The following is a 21,587-nucleotide window of genomic DNA, read 5'->3' on the forward strand; positions in this document are numbered from 1 at the left end:
GGCAGGTGAAGATTATGTGATCGAATTACGAAGAAGAATGGACGATGTACACGAGTTGGTCCGTTCCCATCTTCAGATCGCTGGCGACCGAATGAAGAAACGGTACGATACGCAAGACGAACAGAGGTGCTTTAAGAAGAACGACAAAGTCTGGGTCTATAATCCCAAGAAGCGAAAAGGTTGTTCTCTCAAGTTGCAGCAGTTTTGGGAAGTCCATACCTCATTATGGAGAAGATCAACGATGTCATCTACCGAATAAGCAAGATTCTGAGGGGAAAGCCGATGATAGTACACCATAACCAGCTGTCATCTTTCGAAGGTGACCACGACGTAGATGAAGAAGTAGAAGTAAACCAAGTCCAAGATGTGTCTGACCTCACGTTTCAGGAGTTCATGGGGACCTATGGAGGTACCAGTAAAGCAAGACATGGTGTTAACACTGAAGAAAAACAAGATCTACTCGCGCTTCCCGATGACTACTCACTGGCCTTTATCATCCCAGCCAGTATCAAAGATGCACCAGGGTTGGCATCCGTCTTTCGAAGGAAGTTCCCAGATACGTACAAATTTAATTCAATATCATAATGTAATCAAATCTTGTTTGAAGAACACTTAACGAGTGTTAGCTATTATGCTTTGACGAAAAAACATGTTACGAAGACTCTTGTGTTGTAATCTTTACTTTTTTGGTATTCTTCATATTTTATCTCTCCATTTTTAAATATACTTATCCGCCAAAATTTTGAGCGCTATTTCTTTAACAATAATGGAGGGAAATCACAAAAATTTCAATTGTTCGAGTTTATCACCATATTAGCTTAACGAAAACGGCCATTTAAACATACTTTGTATACTGTAGATATGTTATATAAATTAAAAAAAATATCCCAAATTTAATGAATAATAAATTAAATATGTTTACGTAGACGCAAATACCCCCTAAGATTAATTTTGTTCTTGGCAACCAACTGACCTTTTAAAAGATAGTAATTTATCAAATTACCGCATTGAAATCTCATATATTATATAACTGTAATTAATTGCCGGAAATATGCGATTCATTCTTATCAAAATATACGGCTATATTATATAATAAATACTAATAAATTTATTTATATAGATCTCAATTTACATAATAAAAATGTTCTTCAAGATATTTGGTCGTTTTTTTTTTCGCAATTCCTAATAGTAATTCTATAAAAGTTTTTAATTTTTGTCGATTTTTCTGCTTTGACCTAAAGCATTGATTAAAACTACACAGTGTAGTTTTTAATCAATGCCTAAAGTAAAGAAACAGTAGAGTATAGATTTAGTAGTAAAATAGATTAGTAATAATTTTTGTAGAATATTTCTTATTTTGGAATGGGATGCATGTATAAATATCTTAAAATATGCTGCAAATCAGATATTAGAAAGGAAAGAGTTGCAGAAAAGCAGCGGTTGGTTCAATAAGGAGTGTGAGGAAACTAATAGAAGGCAAAAGAATCTATACAGAAACAATGTGGGGAACATGGCATGTAATAAAGAGAAAACATACAGAAAACTAAGGTTCAAATAGGGGAGTGATGTACAAAATAGGACGCTGTATCCTGTTAGCGTCACTAGTCTTACCTACTCAATTCCGACTCTCATCTCCATGTGGCGAACCCCTACCTGAACAACCGATGTAAGATTGTGGTAACCAACCCCAGTGGCAAGCAAGGTCAGGACTAACGAGAGCGGAAGAAATGGTCCTACGAAGACAAGGGGATTGGGCAAAAGGTTAACGACCTCTTCCCTTAAAAAACTTAAGGTCCCCACCCACCAAGAAGTAAGAATGCGCGATTAAGTCTCTGCATGTTTGCAGTAAGGTAAACCCGTAAATTCCAGGCCCACATACACCAGTACTTTTGCTTTCAGTTTAGAAGTACGGTTAAAGTGAACATGACGTCCACATTTTTTGCCATACACGCCCACTTTTGACTGTACCCTGTACCGAGCACATTCAAAACTTCGCACTTCCTTCTTAGTAAGTGGGCACCTTTATAAACGCACAAAGAGGAATAGACTTAGATGAACTATTTAATTCACGACGACAAAAGGATAACAATTTACGGATTTGCACATGGAATGTACGAATGCCACAGGCGCTCTTATATTGTTGGCACAAGAACTGGATAACATGAAAGCTGAAATAGCGATTTGAGAGATAAGGTGGATTACTTAGTTTAGGGATACCTGAAGAAGGTATTTCTGAATTATCGAGAGAAGAGGTGCAATATATACCATAGTGGATATACCACCCGACACGAGTTTGACAGTGGTTTTCTAGTCAGTAAAAAAGTAAAGCAATTAGTCATTAACTTTAAATCCATAAACAACAGAATATGTTATCTACATCTTAAAGGAAGATTTAAAAAAATGCCTTTTTTTCAAAATAACTTAAAAAGTATTAGTGATATGAAAAATCTTGAGGAGAAAAAAAATATAGGTTGCTAAAAAATAAAATGCAACCAACGGCATACAGTCCAATTTTTAAGTGGAGGGTAAGTATAACCTAAATCAAAATTTGTTAAAACTTTTAAAAGAAACGAACCAGTAGAGTATACAGTTAAGACTGACTTTATTTTGTTCCAAAATAAAAATATAAATACAATTATAAATACAATTGACAGTTTACATTGGACCAACCTTAACTCACTGTAAATGACATATAGCCCTAATATTTAAATTTTGTTTAGTTCCCGTCCAAATAAGTGGAGACAAGGTATTCAATACCATTGTTTTAATTAGAACCATAGACATATTATACAAGATAGACTGATCATTGCAATACCACAGAATAAATAACAATCAGAATGCCCACTCTCAGATGCCGCCTTTGAAGTTTGTCAGCACGCGATCGCCATATTTTAAACGGAAACATAGACTCGAATTGAGAAATTTGTGACAACCTACGACAGAACTGTAAATTAAATTTTTATAGATTAATAATTTAGTACTTAATTTAATCTATTCTTCAACTAAAAGTAATAATATAATATAAAATAGTGCATATTATGTCTATAGTTGCCGTAAATAAATTAAACCGGGTTAATTTTTCTATACACACCAGATAAAATGTCACTGAACAGCACTGGTTCCGTTTAAAACATGGCTGATTCCGTCTGCGCGAACGAGATGCGCGTACTTATTTTTTCAAGCAGAGCGGGCATTCTGATTGTTTATTATTCTGTGGCAATACCAGCCCGTTCCCCAGTGCGACAGAGAAAACTGACGCAAAGCAGTCCCTGCAACTATTTCTAATTTGCCAGGTTTGTCGACCATGTGACCTAAATGACCAACGAGAAGGTCCCGTAGTCGATAAACCCCACCCATTAGACAGAGATGCAGGGACTGCTTTGCGTCAGTTTTCTCTGTCGCATGGATTATAATCACACTATGATTATAATCCATTTAGGGGGTGAGATTTAGGGGTTAAACTATGATAAAATCTTAAATTATGTTGTTTAATCTTAATTGACATTCATTCACTTCATGAAAAGATTATTTGAATCAATTAATTGCTTTAATTTACAGTTATACGATTAAATAAAAAGCAACAAGTCCAAAAGTGATGTGGGAGATAAGTAGAACCTAAATCTAAATTTTTCATGCGATTTGGTGGTGACACGGAAAATTACAGGATAGCGCTGTATTTCACATTCAATTACTGGACTATAAACCACCCATGGGTGGTTTATAATCAATGACTAAAGATACATGAAAGTGAAAGCTTATGCAAAAATGTAAAACATTCGATAGGAATTGTTGGATCAGATTCAGGAAGCAGCCCAAGAAATTTTCGCAAATCATAATGAAATAAGACGTGTTACTCCTATGATTGCTAATAAGGTTGACACCATAGATTTGTCAATAAGGGGGAGGGTACCTTTGAAATTTTATTAGTTGAGTACATAGTCTATAACGTAGTTAACATTTTCTTATAAATTATTCCCATTCATACTTTGTCCCTCTGTAACTTGAAAATCAGTAATTAAAATCCACTATTATAAAATCTAATTGGTTTAATATTTATGTGTCAACAATATACATTTATTATTAATACTTAAAATGGGTAATATTGTATTATTTTTATGGAAACAAAATAATCCCTCTAATTTCAAGCACCCTGTATAAATTCCACAGAAATCAAGGATACCAAAATTTAATCGATGAAGCCTTTGCGCATGGCCACACGAAGGAGATGGAACTGGAAGTCTACTGTCACTGTCAAAATCAAACAGAAGTTGTGTATGTCCGCGAAAGCTTGTGTACTGGGAGCAAATATTGATTATTTTTTGGCTTAGTATTCGTGATTTTACAAGAAAATCATCGTGTAAAACTATTTCGTCACTTATTTGTGCTCTTCTGCATCAAGACGAGCATGTAAAGCGAGTTGTCACGAAAACCTAACCTGTTTTTTATCTGTCGGCATTTACAAACAATGCTTGTTTTTATTGTTCATCGGTTTTGTTAAACTTCCGTGAAGTGTCTACTACTAAACTAAGTGATTTATTGTAAATCTTGTGTCTACTGGGTAATGGGAGTGCATATTTTTTCTTAGAAGAACTTCGCAAACATTCAAAATGTAAGTCAATATATTTTCTATTAACTCTTGGTTATTTTTCTGCAATATAAACATTTCCCTAATATGACTACTAGCACTATCTAAAGAATGTTAAAAACGTTTTAAATTCATAGCTCAGCATTTTTTATTCTACACAGATGTAATTTTTATTGGTTTAATATAACAGGAAGTTCTCGTAATTTGAGTTAACTTTATAATAAAGCTTGAATAATTTTTTTGCATTAGGTTACTAAGGTGAATATAAAATTATATGTACAGCTGTGGAGGTCAAGGTCGCTGGGGGGCGGATGCCCTAACAGAGTATACTACTAACCTTCACTCTATGACATCAATTATTGCAACCCTTAAAAGTTTTCAGTTATCTGCATCCTTAGGTATTTCAACTAGATATGTTTTGCTTTTTTCTTGTCTGCTCATAACATAATTCCCATCGATTTTTTATGCTGGTTACTCATAAGTAGAGGGTGTTAATTTTCAGAACATTCCTTGTGGTCTGGGATGTTCATTTTTATTTGGGAACACCTTCTTTTGCAGCACCTGTTATTGTTACACATTACTTTTATTAGTAAAAATTGTAAAGGTTTTTATAATTAAAACTGTATTTTTATAAGATAATAGTATATGCAGAATATAATTTTTTAAAAACTAAAGATTGTTGGAGTCTACCAGTCAATATACTTTAAGTGAATGCATGAACATTATAATCTCTATAAATGAAAATATTCTATTTAAACACACCTTCATTTTTTGTCTCATTATATTTATGTATTTAAAAAGTCTCCACTTCCTTATCTGGTGATTACCTCAGTAATTTTTTTGTCTGCATTATGTGATCTGAATTTTCACTTCAGTTCATATCTTTGTTCTAACTCATTATGACTTTTGTCATTATTATCCAGTATAATTGTATCCATTACTGAGATTATACAAGTATTTAAAACTTCAGTTTAAATATTATCAACATTTCTTATCTTTTACATTTTTAAGAATTTTCTTCTTTCTGTTTAAATCTAGACATCAATAAAGAACTAAATTTTTATTGCTTGTTTTTCTTCTAAAAGTTGAAATTATTCCCATTGCTCGTATTAAGACAATATTAGTATTATTAAACACCATATGATTGAAAAGTGATACTGATTTCTTAAAATATTTTTTATGTAAGATATTTTTATGCAGATCTACTTATTTCCCTTTTGTATTTTTTAGATATTTTTATTAATGTTTTATATGGATAGTCTTGTAATGTTGTAAGCTTGTAATATTTACCCAAACTTATAATGGTATCAATTTTCCATACTATGACATCTTTGTCTAGTTTTCAAAAGACAAAATCTGGTATATTAAACCTTTGTTTCTCTATTATTAATGTTAATGATTTTCACATGGTCACATAAACCGCAACACTTTTTAATTTGGTTGCTCCTTTGATTATATCTGCCAAATTTAGTTCTATATCTGTTATTTATGTATATGAATTTATGTAAAATTAGCATATAAATTAGCAGAAAGAAAAAAATTATTGCTGTAGCTGTTTCCAAGAAACAGAGGGTATGTTAACTTTGTGGTAAAGCTATCACAGCCATAGCTATATCTCGGCAAGAAAAATGTGCACAGGGCGCATCTTGACTGCCTATTTTATTGCTAATTTATTGCTGTTAATTGGTATATTAACCAATCTCCAAAAGCTACCCCATCATCCCCTAGCTCAAAACACACCCCCGGAAAACCTAGATATCAACCAAAAGGTGAACAATAAGGAATTTATTGTCGAAGTTTTATGCCAAGAAATAATTTATTGCTGCAACAGTTTCTGAGAAACAATAATTATGCTAACTTTACGGTAAAGCTGGCATAGCCAAGTGTATATCTCTTGGCGGCATATTTTATTGCTAATTAATTGCTGTTGATTGGTATATTAACCAATCTTAAAAATTTAACCCATCATTCCCTAGCTCAAATCACACCCCCGCAAAAATCGAGATATCAGCCTAAAAGCAAAGCACATAGAATTTATTGTTTTATGTCAAGAATCAATTTATTGCTGCAACCGTTTTTGAAAAACAATGATTTTGCTAACTTTATGGTAAAGATAGCATCACCATAGTTATAAGTATCTCAGAAATGAATAAGGCTACAGGGCCCATCTTTATATAGCAAATATAGCAAAAAGCTTTCTAAGCTAAAAGCGAGGGTCAAATGATATATTATTTTTTATAAACTGTATCACTTGTATCAGCACTATTTCGCCAGATATAGGATTTTCATTGAAGGAAAGTGTTGCCCAAAATCAGTCTTGGTCTTACAGTCTTGGTCTTGTTCTTGTGTTTTCGCCAAGACCGCCTAATTTTAGCAAGACTAAGACCAAGACTGACCGTGCAAGATTTAAGCAAGAACAAGACTAAGCCTGCGAGACTTACTCTTGCGTCTTGCAGTTAGGACTGAGTGTCGTTTTAGGGTGTATAGTAGTTCGGGAATATGCTTAGAGACTCTATGAGAGGCAAAAAAATATGCAACAAACATTTGGAAAACTGGAGTTATGCGCATTACGAACAATACCATAAACATACATACCAAATAAAAATATTCATTAAAAGAACACTTGACACATTTGACTGAACTCTAACCAAATCGACAAAGGAGGTGATCTCATTCAAGTATTAGAACCTGAACACCGCCAACGAATACATTTATCTACTGATGTAAAACAAATTATTGCCAATGTTTTTCAAACTCTTGGCGAAAAAAACATGGACAGTAAAGAAGCCTTACATGAAACGGCAACTTTGACTAAAAAGCCATTATTCACAGTCAGAAAAATTGTAAGTAATCCTATTATACCAAGATTAACAAGACGGGATAACAGTATTTCTCGGAAGCTCGATCGTGCAGATGAAGATCTTATTCGTCGCAAAATGTATGCTTTGTATGAAGAACAAATTGTACCCACACTAGATACATTAGTTGACAGGCTTCACGTTGACAACACTGAAATTAAGTGCAGAAGAACAACTGTTTGGAAGTGTTTGCAACGTATAGGGTTTAAATACAAAAAAGTAGATAAAATACAGGTACTTATGGAATCCTATCGTTTACGGATATGGCGAACGGAATATTTAAACAAAATTAAACAGTATCGTCGAGAGAATCGACCTAGTATTTATTTAGATGAAACGTGGTTTGATACTCATAATGCGCCATCTAAAGGTTGGACAGATAATAGTCAATTTTGTTCAACAAAAGCGCCTTATAATAGAGGAAAAAAGAATAACAATATTCCATGCTGGATCAGTCAATGGATGGGTTCCAAATGCCTCATCTCTATCAGCTAAAAACATCAGTGATTCATGTCTCGATTACCATGACAACACAACTTCAGATATATTTAAAGACTGGTTTAAAAATAAGTTAATACCCAACATCCCCCCTAATAGTGTTATAGCATATACATGCTTTTTTATGTTTTTCGTTAGATGTTATAAATCTGAATAGAATGTCATTATCGGTGCGGCTTGATGTTGGAGCATAAATTTGAATTAATTATGTTGCTGAGAAGACCTGAGCTAAATACATTAAGATCTAGAGTAGAAAAAACGACACGGGATCGAGTAAGAAACGAAAATATCAGACAAAAATGTGATGTCCCCAATAAATACTGCTTCTTACAAACCTATAAGCCTGCTGTAAATAATTTTCAAAAAATTTGAGCAATTACTACAAATACCGACTGATATACCGACTACAAATAAATTGACTATTACTACGTTTGCACCCAAAATAGCATAATAGCCGCTTATCCAATAGTTGCCCCAGAAAAACTACAAACACATCCACATATTATATAACATTGACTCCAATAGTAAAAACATCCAACGTACTATTTATAAGCCTCGATTTTTTAAGTATCGACAAATTGACGGTATTATTCGAAGTTTTGGACATGAGGCATTGTAACTGCCACCATACCATCCGGATCTAAATCCGATTGAACTGATTTGGGCTGCACTTAAAAATTTCATTGGCGCAAGAAATGTCGTATTCCAATTAAATGACGTTAAAGAATTATCTGATGAGTTTTTTGATACATTTACAGTTGAAGAATAGAAAAAAATTGTGATGAAGTCGTTTCAATTGAGGATGCCTCGTGTCAAAAGAACCTTTACGTGATGCTGTTTTGGTCAAATTATAATTGACTTGGGACACGATATTTGTAGCTAGGATGAATTATGTAACAGTTTGAAGTAAGGTTTTAACTTTTTATTCATTTTTTATTCTGTAGGTTTAAATTTAACATCAACCAAAAAGTAAATATTGTTTAAAATAAATATTTCATTCTCATTGTTTTCATAATATTGTCATAACAACTAAATTTTTGACGCGGCAACACCGAATTCGGAACCAGCATAACTGCAACCTGCTTTCTTTTCTCTTTATTTGCAGATGACTAGCCACTTCTTGCTTATTGTACTATATCTATCTATCTTCTCGTGGTTGATTGGATCAGGCTGTTCAAAATCATTAAAAATATATGTAAATCGGACTTTAAAATCTTTATTATGCGAGTGCAAATAATTTGTATTTTAAGTGGCTCACCAATTTCATATTTCCGGTACATCGATTCATCCCCTATTCTGGAATAGACACCTTCAAACTTCTTTTTAACGAGGATATAAAAAAAGGAAGACGAATAACTAGGCCAAGAGCGATTTATGGATAAGCTGTCAGAAATTGTTCACCATGTTCATGAATTTTCATGGAATCGGAAGATTTGTGACTCTCTGTGCTTCGAAAACCTCTTGTAAAGGAAAATAAAACGGCTCGAGACGGAATATGTAAAATTTAAGGTCGACTTATAAAACATTCCAAACCCGCAAGTTGGTTAGGAGGACTGTATAATAAAACCTATAAAAGGATATTAGGTATTCAAAGAGATTTAGATATAGGTGTACAAACACAGAAATTCATTTTATGTTATTTATTGAGTGATATTTGCGTTGACATCTCGATAAGCTGGGCATTACGCATTGAAAATACGAGGGTGTAGAAAGTATAACGGTTTTAAAAAATATCCAACGGATTTGTTGTTAGTCGTGGCGCCTTTTCAAACGTCGGATTGATTAGGTTATGTCTATTAAGCAATTACTATTTTAATGGGAATAAGCCACAATAAGTTTATGTTTGACGTTTCGATCTCCACTTCGGAAATAGTTCTCAAAATACAAACATTAATATTAATTAATTATTGAAATACTATTATAAAATAATACCTCAATCATCCATGGGAGCTTATCGAAAATTTCTAAGTCTTAGATTCTAATTTTTGCAGTTATCAATAAAATTTTTTTTCGAAATTTTGTTTTTTTTCCATTTAAGTATTTAAACAACAAATATGTATAAAAATTTTTTAAATCGTCATTTTGAAGCTTTTTGCGCGCTCTAAAAGATAGTTACACCAATAAACCTTCAAAACTTTATATTTTTTCAATGATAAAATAAAAACCCCAAAAAGTACACCTTTTTTAACACTAAGTAATTTGTTTATAAATAAAAATTATCAATAAATCTCACAGGAAATGGTTATAATGTGATTGTATAAGTATTATACATCAAAAAAATCTTTCAATACCCTGTCTTTTTGAATGTCACGACAAAAACCTTATTACCCTGAAATAGTGTATTGAACTATTTTTATAAGTCTAATTTATTAACTTTATAAGTTTATTAAAGACTTTAATAAAACACTTAGTTTATTAAAGTCTTTATTACATTTATATATATATATATATATATATATATATATATATATATATATATATATATATTCTTACACTTATCACTAAAAACTAGAACACAACTACTTTAATTTGTATTATTTATTTACAATATTTATTTTCAGACTATTTACACTATTTTATTTCCGCGTTACAATTCGACGACTCGATACTATTATTCAGACTATAAAAATGTCCTCTATATATATATATATATATATATATATATATATATATATATATATATATATATATATATATATATATATATATAACAGCCGTTATTCTGGAGTCCCCTCGACTGGACGGCGACCTGTGCTGACGCTGACCCTTCTCGAATAGTATGGAACGCCAGACCGGTTTTTTTAGCGGACCGCAGAACCTACCAGAAAATACTTGTTAGAATAATAAAATGTTTACAGGTTAAATATGAGTCATATTTATCGTAACAATATATTATACATTTTAGAGTGTAGCTTTTTAAAACGGTATTTAAGTTTTTTTCGATATTTATTTAAATTTAAGTATAAAGTTATTTTAAGATGCATTCCTAGGACAACATTATTGAAAGATTATTACGGTTGGAAACAATAAAGATATTTATTCAAAATAATCCTCTGATTATTTTGATTTTTACGCAAAAATATCAAACGCGTAATTCGAAGCTTAAAATTACTCGAAAACGTGTTGTTTGTTATTGTAAACAGCGAAATGGGAAGTTATATACCATGTTTTATAATATTGTAGATAAAAGCAATATCTGATATAATTTAGCTATAATTAGTGTAAACATATATTTACAAAACACCGGAAAAACCTTCCGTTAAATTATATTATTTTCATGGAGATAGTTATTACATGACAAATTAAAAAATTGAAAAATATCCTCTGTATTTATTATTAAATTTAGATTTTTAAAGTAAATTCGGTCAAATTAAACATCAAGGTAGTTCCTGCTTCTTCTTCTAGCGTTATTGATAGGCTCATGCCTGTTTTACTTTGGTTTTTAGCTTCAATTGATGCTGTCGGACCGTCTTTTCCTCGGGCGTAATAATGCCGTTCTTCCGATTGGCGATCTGTCTCTAGCTATTCTTACTGTTTTGTTTTCTGAAATTCTTTCTGTATATTGATTCCATTCGATTTTTCTTCTTTTTGTTCACAGGTTCATTTCGTCTATTGCACATTTCGCTCTAATTTGCTCACATCTTACTCTAGCGCAGGGTTTCTTAATCTTTTTTTCTCTCTTCAATCCAATCCTGACCCCCGCCCCCCGGAGGCAGTGTAGTGGTTGACGTGAGTTTTACTTTGATACAGCATGAAGTAGATTCTACTGCAGAAGTCAAGGAACAACAAGGAGCATATAGGTACATCTTTATCTACGCAGTATATAGCCCTTGCAGCCTTTACTTCTATGGAATGTGCAGAAGTTAGTACAGCAAAAGTAAATAGCAATGCTAAAAAGAACGGATCTTTATCTATGCAATACATAGCAAATGCTGTTTTAACGTCGACTCAGTGTGGAAATGGGGCTACTAACGACGAAGCTTCGAAGTCAATGTCATTGAAGTGAAGCAGTATGCAGCTATTTCTTGGCATGAAATAGGTGATCAGATCTTCAACACTGATTACCAAGTATTTTGCGGCATTTATAGTAACCACATTAAAGATGAATCTCATAATTGCAATAAATGCGAAATGACGATTCATCCAATATGCGGCATACTTTCAATCGAAAATTCATTCATATGTCACCTTTGTATGAGACCCTACATCTACATCCTAAATCGAGCCTTGGCGTCTGTATTTGCTTGATATGCACTTCGCTTGTGCCGCTGGTTAATAATCAAACTCCGTGCGAAAACAAAACTGATTTTATTTTGAATTATACAATACATGAATATATATACGCTTATTAAGTATTATGTCCGCTCGCTCTAATGCTGCATCACCGATCCCGTCTCGTACTTGAGTGCTGTCTGTCGTCTTTGGGGTGCCTTAAGGGACTCGCCTTATCTTCACATATGGCATAATATATCTCCCTACGCCACTATGTTGCCGGATTGTAAAAATGCATAAAATAAACTCGAATTGGATAGAGGCGTGAACATGGCCCCCGCCTTGGCAAACACTGCCAACAAAATCGTCTGCTAATGCTAAATGTTTAAACTACACTTAGTCCGAAACGGGTAGCGGACACACCTTGGAAAAAGAACGAGTTATGATACCATTGTCTGTCTTTATCCTAAAAACTCTGGCTACACCATCACTGCCGCGTAAAAGTTCGATCACGCGACCTAACTTCCACCTTAATGGAGGTAAATTGTCCTCTTTTATGAGCACTAACGTGTTTTCCGCAACTTCACCGTTAGTAGTAGTCCATTTCGTGCGTTTTTGTAGTTCGGAGATGTATTCTTTGTTCCATCGTTCCCATATATGCTGAGAAAGCTGCTGAATATGCTGGAATTTTGAGAGCCGATTAACTGGAACATGACGCAAATCTGGATCTGGATTGGTAATAAGTGGTCTTCCGATGAGAAAATGCGCAGGGGTTAATGGGGAGAGATCATTTGGATCACAGGATAAAGGATGAATCGGTCGGGAATTTATTATAGCTTCAATCTGCACAAGCAACGAATAAAATTCCTCGAACGTTAAGTGCGCGTTTCCCAAAACCCTATGCAAATGATGCTTAACTGTTCTTACTCCGCTTTCCCACAGTCCGCCAAAATGTGGAGAATAGGGAGGTATGAAGGACCACGAAATATTATTCTTTAGCAAGGATTCCCTTATCGCGGGAGTGTGCTGCTCTAAAAATTTGCTTAACAATTTTAACTCCGAACTAGCTGCTATAAAATTGGTTCCATTGTCGGAGACCATCTTTTGAGGCTTGCCTCTTCGCGCAATAAATCTTTTAAAGGCCAACAGAAATGATTCCTTAGACAGTTCTGTAACTAATTCTAAATGTATGGCCTTCGTACAAAAACAAATAAAAAGGCACATGTAACTCTTTATTAGTTTACAACCTCGACCCTTTCTATCGCGAATTAAGAAAGGGCCCGCATAATCTACACCTGTTACAATAAACGGTGGGCCACCTGCGAGACGCTGGGCAGGTAGGTCACCCATTATTGGCTGAATGGATTTAGATTTTAATCTAAAACATTTTACACATTTGTGTACGGTACGTCGCGCTAAATTTCTTCCTGATAACGGCCAGAAAGTTTCTCTTATAGTTGCAAGTAAAAGCTGAGGACCAGCATGCATAAGATCCTTGTGAAAATGATTAAATATTAACGACGTAACTATATGATCTGCCGCTAAAATGATGGGATGTTTTTTGTCATACGTAAACTCGGAATGCTTTAAACGCCCGCCTACTCTCATGATGCCCTGATCATCAAGAAATGGAGATAAATTTATAAGTTTGCTGTTTTTATCTAAAGATCCCTTTTGGTTCAAATGCTTTATTTCATTAGAAAATGACTGTGATTGACACAGTTTTAGAATACGATTAAATGCAGAATGTATTTCATCCAAAGAAAGGGGTTCAGAAGTTCTTTCCTTATTTTTACACATGCGGATGAATCTGAACACATATGCAGCGGTTCTTTTTAAACGTAAAATATTAGAGAAGCGCTCAAATGAAAATACTTCCGTATTCTGTGTTTCATCAAGTTTATTCGTAAAAACCTTTATGTTTTTCCTTGTTTCGCTTGTTTCAGTAGGGACAACTTGTAAATTTGGCCATTTATCTGAATCTTGCACGATCCACTCCGGTCAATGCCACCATAAGTTGCACTCCATTATTTTATCTGGTTCCACGCCTCTGGACACTAGATCTGCAGGATTATCCTTGCCTGGCACATGACGCCACTGCGCAAACGAAGTGGTTTTCTGGATCTCTGCTACGCGGTTACTAACAAACGTCTTCAATGCATTGGCTGCTGTTTTCAACCAACTAAGTACTATCGATGAATCTGTCCAGAGGTAACACGTATCGAATTGCACATTTAATGAATTTTTGACCTTATTGGTCAAACGCGATAAAATTACTGCTCCACAGAGCTCTAAACGCGGCAAGGTAACTGGCTTTAAGGGCGCAACCTTGCTTTTTGCACATAATAAGAATGAATACGACCTGCCTAACGAATCGGTAGATTTAATGAATATGCAAGCACCGTATGCCTTTTCTGAGGAGTCGCAAAATCCATGAAGTTCTAGTTTGACTTTACTAAAACATATAACATGCCGAGGTATTTTTAAATTGTCTAAGCTTCCTAATTTATTCCTAAACTGTAAATAATTATTTGCTAAATGCTCCGGTATGGGATCATCCCATGAAAGACGCTCGAGCCATAGTTGTTGTAACATAATTTTCGCTATGATGGTACACGCACTTAATAGACCCAAGGGATCAAAAATTTGAGCTATGTCCGATAATAAAGTTCGCTTTGTGATTATATGGCCTAGAGATGAACTTATGCTATAAAACATAGTATCTGATTGCGGTGAGTACAATAATCCCAAAGTTTTCGCCTTCTCGTTTTCACCGAATTGAATAACGGAACCCGTAGTTGAATTATCCAGTATATTTTTTAATATTTCAGGATCATTTGAATAGAATTTACGCAGTGTAAATCCTCCGCCTTTGAGGACCTCAAAAAGTTGTTTACATGCTTCGCGCGCCTTCTGTTTTGAATCAAAACCTGTCAAAAGGTCGTCCACATAAAAATCGGATTTAATAATGCTAGCAATGTTAGGATTTTTAGCTTCTTGCTCCTCTGCCAATGTCATTAGACATTTAATCGCTAAGTAAGAAGAGCATTTCATACCGTATGTAACTGTTTGTAACTGAAATATTTCAATCGGTTCTTCCGGATTATTTCGCCATAAGATACATTGTAAGGATTTTTGATCATCTGCAACCAATACCTGACGGTACATTTTTTCTATATCCGCACTAACTACATATAAGTGTGTTCTAAAACGCAATAAAATGGAGAGTAAATCATTTTGTAAGGTTGGTCCGGCCATTTGAATACTATTTAATGAAATGCCGTTTGTAGTTGGCGCACTACAATCGAACACAACGCGCAAACGTGTCGTCAAAGAATTTTCCTTTAATACTGGATGATGTGGCATAAAATAAAATGTAGTATTTACAATAAAGTCTGTTGCCGCTTCCGTAATTCTGCATAAACCTTTCATATGTCCTAACTCTTTATATTCCTGGATGAATTCGCTATAAAGAGTTTTAAGATTGGCATCTTTATTCAATTTACGTTCAAGATTTAAAAATCTATTTTTTGCTTGACGAAATGAATCACCGAGTGAACTTATCGATTCCTTGAATGGCAATGATACTATGAATTTGCCTGTCGCGTCGCGTTTCACCATATCTTCGAAATGTTTTTCGCATGCAATTTCTTCGCCCGAGAGTGCAGGTTTTCCATTGAAAACCTCTTCAAGTTCCCAGAACTTACTTAGCTGTTCTGTAACTTCGATTGTGTTTGTGAAATTACACTTAGTTATTCGCTTTTCTGATGCTTTGTTTTGGCTGATATACGGCCCTGCTATGATCCAGCCAAACATTGTTTCTTGCATGAATGGTTTATTTTTACCTAAACTAATTCTGTTTGCGCCCAGTATTTGCCAAAATAGATCACTTCCTATCAACAATTCGACCTTTTGTGGTTTATGAAAATGATTATCCGCTAATTTTAAATGTTTAGGTATCTGCAAATCGCTAATGTTTATTTCAGATGCCGGCACGCACCCCGTAATTTCTGGTATTACGAAACAATTTAAAGTTTTATGAAAAGTTATATCGCTACGCGACTGTATATTTATTTCGCATTTGAATCGAACGGGAGATGCAATATTATTTATGCCCATGACTGATATGTTCGCGCTTGTCGTTTTTAATCTAAGTTTATCGCATAAATTTTCGGTTATGAATGAGCTTTGTGAACCGCAATCTAACAAAGCTCGCACTATGTATGCCTTACCTTGGCCGTCAAAAATATTAACTAATACTGTGGACAGTATAGTTTGATCTGCAGCGCTAACTGCCGAAACTGACAAATTGGTAGTGTTTAAACTACCTTGTATATTATCTGCAGATCGTATATCGCTCGCGTTTTCTACCGGTTGATGAACTAAAGCTGCGTTCTGTTCGCTTGATCTATCTGGATGCAATAACGTATGGTGTTTTGACGCGCATTTCTTGCATGTTGATTGTCTACACCGCTTATAGAAATGTCCAGGTTTAAGACAATTCGTGCAAAGATTGACCTGTCTTACTTTATCAAACCTGTCCCTAGATGAAAGTTTTGAAAATTCGCCGCATTGATAAATGGTGTGTTCTCTTTTGCAAATAGGGCAACACTGTGTATTATCCGATTTATTTAAAGTTCCCTGTGATGAATATAGACCGCGAACGTTATGTGAATATTTCGTATTCCGTGAATATGCGCACGCCTGAGAAATATTCCGCGTATTTTGTTTTTCAGCTTGATTTACCTCAAGAGATTCTAAGAGGTCCGCCCTTGATTTTAAAAACGTTTTAAAATCATCAAAACTAGGAATTTCATTATGTGTCTTGCTATTCTCCCATGCGCGTAAAGTCGATGTATCGAACTTACAAGAAATAATATGAATAAGGAGTATGTCCCACGAATCAGTAGGTAGCCCTAGCTGCTTTAACGCGTATAAATGCTTCGAAAAAATGTCAACTAATTGCCGCAATCTACTAGATGACTCTTTAGGTATTGGCTCTATATTAAATAAGGCATTAACATGATTGGAAATTAATAATCTCTTATTATCGTACCTTTCCCTAATTAATTTCCACGCAACTGTATAATTTTCGGCGGTAAACTCTAATGTTCGTATGACCTGCGCCGCACCGCCCTGTAATGAACTTCGTAAATAATGAAAACGCCTTATATTGTCTAAGTACTCATTTCTGTTAACTAAAGATTCAAAAAGATCTGCAAAATCTAACCAATTATTATAATTACCATCAAATTTTGGTAACTCGATAGGTTTAAGCTCAATACAATGCCCTGTATATGAATTCTTAGAGCGCTCACTTGCTTTATCGCTTTCTATACAAGCTACTTGTTGATTATCGCGAATGATTTTTCGCGCGACCGCTAATTGTGAATAATATTTGTTATAGAATTCTTCGCGCTCCGTATATTCATCCTCTAATAATTCAAATTGAACCGTATTTTCTATTTGCCCCTGAACCTCATCGAATTCGCCCTGTAAATGTTCTATATTATTTACCATTTCAATAGCCTGTAATATTTCTAAATCTGAAATCGTTTCACCCTTAGTTATTTTATCATTTAACGCTAATATAAATTTCGAAAATATTGTGAGTTTGCATTTAAAACCGCCCCTTTTTCGCTTTAAATTCTCCATAATTTTATAATGAATTAAACAGTAAACAGAAACAGATTATAAATCGCTTGATATTCGACCCTAACGTTCTCAGAATTATCACATGTGCAGAATAAAGGTACAAAGACTGATAAATAAAAGGGAATGTGAAGTGGATATGCTCACCAAAATATTGTATGTTTATTCTAACAGCTCTAGCCTCCTGGCGCCAAGGATGTTCGTCTCAACTCGTATAATAGGTCTTCACAGATTTTAATCTCACAGTTGTCCAATTATGTAACTGTCTTAAGAATACGTTCGACACTCTATAACGCGCTCGGGCCATTATGAATGCACTATCTCGCCCGCTAATTTGATGACACAAATATGAGTTCGAAATTCGGTGAATTTACACTGTTTTAACACAAGAATTTGATGATTCGGCTCGAATAGACCATGGATTTCCTTGATATGCACTTCGCTTGTGCCGCTGGTTAATAATCAAACTCCGTGCGAAAACAAAACTGATTTTATTTTGAATTACACAATACATGAATATATATACGCTTATTAAGTATTATGTCCGCTCGCTCTAATGCTGCATCACCGATCCCGTCTCGTACTTGAGTGCTGTCTGTCGTCTTTGGGGTGCCTTAAGGTGCCATAAAATAAACTCGAATTGGATAGAGGCGTGAACAGCGTCCTCCAAACTATGCCTCCAACCTTGCCGGTCCCGCGCCAATCTTTGCCAGGTTCTCGTGTCTAGCAAATTATTTACTTTTCCTATATTATCAAACCTAAAGTACATTTTTAGGGCCAACGCGTGAGTCTGTTTCGTTGGATCTGATCAGAAAAGCTCGTAGTTCTTTTAGTTTATTCATTAAAAAAATAAAAAAAGATCATTTGACATAACGAGAATTCCATAATTCATATTCAAATATATTCTATAATAATTAAATCTATATTTGGTCATACTAATTTATTAGGATAATAAAATTCAAATGGAGATAAGATATTAGTTTGGTGTTATAGCTAAGAGACCGACAAATGTTTTCCAAAACTTCTATAACACTACTCCGGTTTCAGCTTTATAGAAAAGAGGTGGGTCAATTATATGGCGCTAGTCTAAAGAAACTGAAGATTTTATCTTAATAGACTAAAACGTTCAAAAATTGTCTATGAAGCTGGATTTTTTAGCTTTATATTAAAGAGAGCGGAGACATCGAATCTCATTAGTCTAAGAAGCGCCACTTAGCTAAAAGTAGCTGGTTTCTTAGCAAAAAAACTGATTCTCTAAGAAACTATGACATATATATTCTTAATCGTTTTTACTAAATCTAGTGGTCTTCTCCTGTCATATAATAAATGTATCGCCTCTCTAAATTCTTACTCTATCAGACGCGTTTTTGAATTTCTCAAGCATATATGCTGGTTTGCTGCATTCCAGCTACTTTTCTTTTATCTGCTTTATTATGAACACTGCATCCGTGCACGATCTTTCAGTTCGAAACCACTGCTGTTCTTCTTGCAGAGTTATTCGTTCATTGAGTTTTGATTTTGAATTTATTTTTCAATTTATTGTAAAATATTTTTTCTCGCAAAATTTTCTTTAGTTAACTAAACTCTTTAAAGTTTTATTTCTAAAATTCTTGGCGAAGATTTGTTTCATCTATTGTATTTTATATTTAGTTTTACATCTATTAATGATTAATATAGCAACAATAATATAATATACAGCAAATGTATGTTTTATATAAAATCTAACAGCACAGAGACTACGCTAATCGGAGAGGAGACAGTAATGGCGGATTAATAAAAAACTATTTTTTACACATCGAAACAAAGCAAATTTCGCGTTGAGCGTGCAAATAATCTAGTCGTATCGGTTGATGTATTAGTTTCTTGCGACAGTCATTGTAATACTCTGTCCGCAACGCTCAATTTCATAATAATTAACACTTAATTGACCCAAGCATCATAAACACTATACATTACAATGTTTCTGTTCTATTATGTTCATATATGTCGCACTCGGCTGGAATAAAACCGGGACGATCTCATATTTCGCCGACAGCATCGGTATATATTCTCGTCAGACTTACTTTATGTAAATGAAAGTCCTTTATGTGTATCATGCCTTGACGTCCTACATTTTTCATGGATGGATGCGCATTTCTTTCATAGAGGATCATAGCTTTTGGTGACCTTGTTGCCATTGGCGGGTTATCCTCGTATCCTGTAACTGATAAAAAATAGTACACCGCAATCAAAAAAGCACTGAAAACTGGTCGATCTTTACTTCTACAAATGCTTTTAATTATTGTTAAATTGGAGTATTTTAACTTTTCGCGACCGTAGTTTCGGCGTGAATGAATATGTTTCAAGTAAAGTATTTAGACATATAATTACGCATTTCATGGGTAGAACGCTTATCAGTTATAACGTGAGTCTATAGAGAACAATTACTAAATTAGAATCAAAAAGATTAAATAGAGAACAAATAATAGATAATTATTAGGTTCGAGAAAAAGTAAAGAAAATTAATTGCAGAATAAGTTTAAGGGAACTATAAAGGTAGAAAAGTAAGCAACAACTGAATTCAGGCTATATGGGAGGACATAAAAAATTACCTCAACCAAATCCATCTATTAAAGAACACAACAAACAACAGCAATAAACCATGGATGACTTACGAAAACTCTAAAATCATGAAAGCAAAAAAAAAGACAATAAAAACAGGATACCGGGACAAACATCGCGAGATAACAAAAAAGAATCAAAGGAGGAAAGGAAACATGGACACAGTTTTTGACATGGAAATGTCAAAATTTTTCCATTCCTATTAAAAATAATATATTCTCAATAATAACAAATAAACAAGGAAAAACTACAAGATGGTTGGTTGTGTTGTGTAGCACTAGAACAGAGGTAAACTTATTTATTGTTTTTTTTTCAATTCATGCGTTTTAATCTCACTAAAGATTTTTTTGGGAAATCTAGGCGTTGGTATACTCTAATTTCACTATTTGGGAGAGTGAGTCATCGTTTGAAGGCGTAGAAGTGGGGAAAGACGTATGAAAATCCAGTGGCGTTCACTCACTTTTATTTCAACGTTAATTATATTATATTGTTTAAATATTATTGTTCAAAATAGGCCACAATACATTTATCTGGTTTTTACTGAAGTTTCAATCTCTATATCCAAAGACCGTTTTCAAAGATATAAATTATAGTTATATTTATTTTATTTGTTTATTATTATATATTTATATATTCTTATATTATTTTCTTTTTTTTTCTTAACTTTAAAAACGGTCTCTGTAATAGAGATCGAAACGTCAGTAAAATAAACATGTAAATAGATGTATTGTGGCTTATTTCCAACATTCTCCCTAAAAATACGGAATGCCACAAGCAAAAAGCCACAAAAAAAATAAATATTGCTATCATTTGTATATTTGAAAACGATCTCTTTATATAGAGATCGAAACGTCAGTAAATTAAACCTATGAATAAATATTTTGTGGCTTATTCCCTACTGTCTCCTAAAAATACAGAATGCCACAAACAAAAAGCTATAAAAAACAAGTAATTTTGCAGAAAGCTTACTGATGCCACCCGGTTGCCGCGGAAGTTACGCTAAAACGTCTTTTGACGTGACCCGCCCTTAAAGAGTTACACAATGAAATGTTTTTAAAACAAATTTTAAGACAGTTTCCACACCACCCGAGAGGTATGTCTTGTGACGCGTTACTTTTTTTTTAAATGGGTGTTCGCCAAGAGCCATATTTTCCCATTAAATAAAATAAACAAAACACTTA

The 21,587-nt window shown here is 34.0% G+C and overlaps 1 protein-coding gene across 2 annotated transcripts in view; it reads left to right on the forward strand.

Annotated features, from left to right (window-relative positions):
* Positions 1 to 4,259: 4,259 nt before the first annotated feature.
* mtd (TLD domain-containing protein mustard) overlaps positions 4,260 to 21,587 on the forward strand; it is a 916,705-nt gene continuing 899,377 nt past the window's right edge. For both annotated transcript variants that reach the window (XM_072540745.1, XM_072540746.1), the window contains exon 1: positions 4,260 to 4,609. The gene's annotated coding sequence lies outside the window, so the exon portion shown is untranslated. The remainder of the gene's footprint in view (positions 4,610 to 21,587) is intronic.

The sequence above is a fragment of the Diabrotica undecimpunctata genome, chromosome 8, assembly GCF_040954645.1.
Source record: "Diabrotica undecimpunctata isolate CICGRU chromosome 8, icDiaUnde3, whole genome shotgun sequence".
NCBI lineage: Eukaryota > Metazoa > Arthropoda > Insecta > Coleoptera > Chrysomelidae > Diabrotica > Diabrotica undecimpunctata.